The 4159-nt window shown below is 28.5% G+C and overlaps 1 long non-coding RNA gene across 1 annotated transcript in view; it reads left to right on the top strand.

Annotated features, from left to right (window-relative positions):
- The window catches only part of LOC111084930, an 11114-nt gene that overhangs the window by 3667 nt on the left and 3288 nt on the right, over window positions 1–4159 (top strand). The gene's annotated exons all lie outside the window — the stretch shown is intronic.

Raw genomic sequence — 4159 nt, 5'->3', positions numbered from 1 at the left:
CGTTATTAAAACCAAAACAACTTTTATGAAGTTTAAATTCGCAGGCCTATGTAATCGGAATTCAGATTACAGCCTGACAAAAATAACTCCGTTTGAAAACCAATATCAGATTTTACGGAAAGTTATCTCGCTAACGAATTACAGTATTGTATAAAAAAAGTTACGATATTGTCAAAGATCATCCAAGTTCCTAAATAAAAATTTTATGTATAAACAGCATGACTTTCAGTGATACTTGAGATGAAGACATCATTAGAATGGCAAGAATGAGGCTTAGAAATGTGGAAGTACATAAAATGGATGAACAATATTTTAATAATTTGAAAAAAATTCATAGAAATAGATATACATATGTACGGAGGGTATTTTTAACGTTCTTGATTTTTTTTTATCTCTGAAGTAAATAATAGCATTAAATCTGAAGTTTTGAATAAAATGTGAAATATGTTCTAGCTGCTTAAAGAAGTTTCTAGGTGACCATCGTCAAGTTAGCTATGACTGTTCCCTTTTTACCACTATCTCAAACCAGTTGTTGGAGACATTCTGTCATATAAGTTCAACATTGTCTTATGGTGAAGTAAGAAAAACGAGCAGAGCTTACAGTACGACTAATGTAAAGAATACGTTGAGTGGAAGTGAAAGATGTTTTTCCTCTTGCATCTAGTGTGTGCGTGTTTGTGTGTTTTTCCTCTTGCATCTAGTGTGTGCGTGTTTGTGTGTTATCGTAATGTCACGTGACAATTTATCTATGACACATTATATCATATCTGTGTTTTAATTGGTATTAAGTTATATATTAATCGATTTAAGAAAAATCCAAAAGTTCAAAGTAAATACCAATGACTTACGCCACGATAACCACAATAGTTCATTACTATATGAAAGACTACTGATGGAATGAGTAAAATTACATATACCTTATGTAATCATAAGTATACATAATTTAATTATTTCATTATCGTACATTACCAGTAGTCAAGAAGATATTCTGAAACTTAATTACTCAGCTCTTCACATTACTATGTGTACACATACACACGTATATATATATGTATATATATATATATATATATAAATAGGTGTAATATTATTAGTTACATTAATTGTCAATAAGCGACTAAATCAGCACTATCGTATATATATATGTATATATATATAAATAGGTATAATATTATTAGTAACATTAATTGTCAATAGACGACTAAATCAGCACTATAAAACAACAATGAACTTAATATAAAACAAACATTACAACAGAACTAAAATTGAACAATTATATTCCCTTATCAGTCCTAGTTGTCAACATTAAGGATAACGGGTAAAGCCTGTGGTTATGGCACTCAAATGCGTTAGAGATATTCCATCTGTCAGACAAAATCCTAACGCTGATGTCAAACCTGCCAGCGACTAAGGAAAATCAATCAAGGGTTAGGTGTTGAGTGCTTACACCTACAACGTCTCAACAGAACTAAAAACTCTACCTTAATAGTCCTTAAAGTCCCAACTTGTTTTATTTCTCTTGAAGATTTGTTTTTTAAGGTTGTATCTGAATATCACTGCAATTTATAGAAAACTTTAAAGTTGCATTTACGAAAATAAATACCAAGTAATAAGGCTAAAGTTGTTTTAGAAAACAAATATATAAGTTATCAAAATTATAACCGTATCAGTCTATCCTGCTGTTCGTTTATGGGTAGCCATAAATAGAACGTTGAAACAAAATTTCTAAGATTTGTATTTAAAATGACCAGTCTTCTCTTACACAGTTGTCTCATACTTTTTGACCAGCGATATCGAGACAATAAACTCCTTTTCTGTACAAATGTTTAACATACGTGACATTATAACTGGTATAGTTCAGTGCTAAGCCTTGGTCTTTATATTCAATACTTTCATATGAGTTTTATTTATAAGTGAAATGTTAGATGAATTGTTCTTTTTGTTGATAACTATTTTTCTTGTTATTTTGCTGAAACTCAAACACAAGATGAAATAAAATTGAAAGGAGTTTAATTTATTTTATAGCTCGAGAATAATCGGATTTTTCTTCAAGTATAAAATAGAGTAATTTCAAGTGGTTCAGAATATTTAACGCAATATATTGCGATCCATACTTTATTTCACACAGAGATAAAAAATGAACAACTAGATATAGATGACCATAAAAACAGGTTTTTATTTTACACTAGTGTTAACACATACACTTCACTCTATAACCTGTTAAAAGATGCATTCAAGACTGATCATTCTTGTCTATTGATATAGATTTGTTAAATTAATACTAATCAAATATGTTAAATAGCAAACAAATCAAGAATAATAAGTTGTTTTTGTATGTTTTATATAAAAGGACTGAAAGCGAGGATTCTGACTCCCTCCTATGAAAAAGTTATGTTTTATGTGAGAATTATAACCTTGTCCTCATAAAATAATGTACCTTTGAAGTAAAAATAGTCTACTGAGCTGAACCGTTCGAACAATGTGTATTTTTTTGCTGTTTCGTCTAGTATTATTTATTATGTGTGTTCTTTGTGACGAAATTACTTCCAACCATACAGCCCCACGGTGACTCAATATCTGAGGACTCACACCGCTATAAACAGGGTTTCGATACTCGTAGTGGGCACAGCACAGATACCTCATTGTGTAGCTTTGTGCCTATTAACAAACAAAATCTTGCAATCCAATGGTTTGTTGTTTTCCGATCATTTCTTGTACCTGCTGTTCATATTTATCTAAATAAGTTTTAGAGAAACTATTTATATTAAGATGTTCTTGATGATAGGTTTTAATATATCAAGTACGAAAATTTTAGCTTGCCAAGAATGAAAAGTATATTCGAATTGTTGGTACCCAAAATGTTACATACAGACCTGCAAACTACTGATCATTTTGTTTAACCTTGAACAAATTTCTATTATAACATTTGACGGCAAAATCTACATAATACGTTAGTAAAAAATACAGACACATCTTTAATACAATTATTATTTTTAGGTTTACCTTAAGAAAACCCGGCTACGATACGGTAAACACACCTAAAACCAAGTTTGTATAACTAGATTGTTCTTGATCATGATCCAGGTTAATGTATTTTTAGTTAAACTGCAAGAATAAATACTTCGTTTTAGATAGCAACAATGAATTTTATTTAATGGAGATAATTCTGCAAATAAAATTCATTGTTGCTATCTAATGGAGATAATTCTGCGTCTACAATCATCTATTTTTTTGTTATATTGCACGTAACTGTACCTAATTGTCTAATTAGAACTATATATATAAAGAAATACTTCCACAATTTGTGAATTAGTTTTATTTTATCTGTGCAATCTCTTGAGTCATGCTGTTAGGTCATGCACCCAGAATATGGTCAACTGCAATGACAAAACGACATAGCAGATGTTAATAAATACTCTCAATAAATATATAAACAAATCGTCATTCCAGTTTTACATTAAAAATATGTTTGCTGAGAGAAAAATTCATTTTAAATCTATAAGAATTTGTTTGTTTGGAATTAAGCACAAAGCTACACAATGGGCTATCTGTATTTACTAGTACACAGTAAACTGTTATATAATAGTACACAATAAACTGTCATATAATAGTACACAATAAACTGTTAAATAATAGTACACAATAAACTGTTAAATAATAGTACACAATAAATTGTTATATAATAGTACACAATGAACTGTATATAATTGTACACAATAAACTGTATATAATAGTACACAAGTAAACTGTTATATAATAGTACACAATAAACTCATATATAATAGTACACAATAAACTGTTCATATAATAGTTACACAATAAACTGTTAAATAATAGTACACAGTAAACTGTTATATAATAGTACACAATAAACTGTTAAATAATAGTACACAATAAATTGTTATATAATAGTACACAATAAACAGTTATATAATAGTACACAATGAACTCATATATAATAGTACACAATAAATTGTTATATAATAGTACACAATAAACTGTTATATAATAGTACACAATAAATTGTTATATAATAGTACACAATAAACTGTTATATAATAGTACACAATAAATTGTCATATAATAGTACACATAAACTGTTAAATAATAGTACACAGTAAGCTGTTATATAGATAATACACAATAAATTGTTATATAA

The sequence above is a fragment of the Limulus polyphemus genome, unplaced genomic scaffold (genome assembly GCF_000517525.1).
Source record: "Limulus polyphemus unplaced genomic scaffold, Limulus_polyphemus-2.1.2 Scaffold174, whole genome shotgun sequence".
NCBI classification, from domain to species: domain Eukaryota; kingdom Metazoa; phylum Arthropoda; class Merostomata; order Xiphosura; family Limulidae; genus Limulus; species Limulus polyphemus.
The sequence above is the reverse complement of the archived record's forward strand: the minus strand, read 5'-3'. Positions and strand labels throughout refer to the sequence as shown.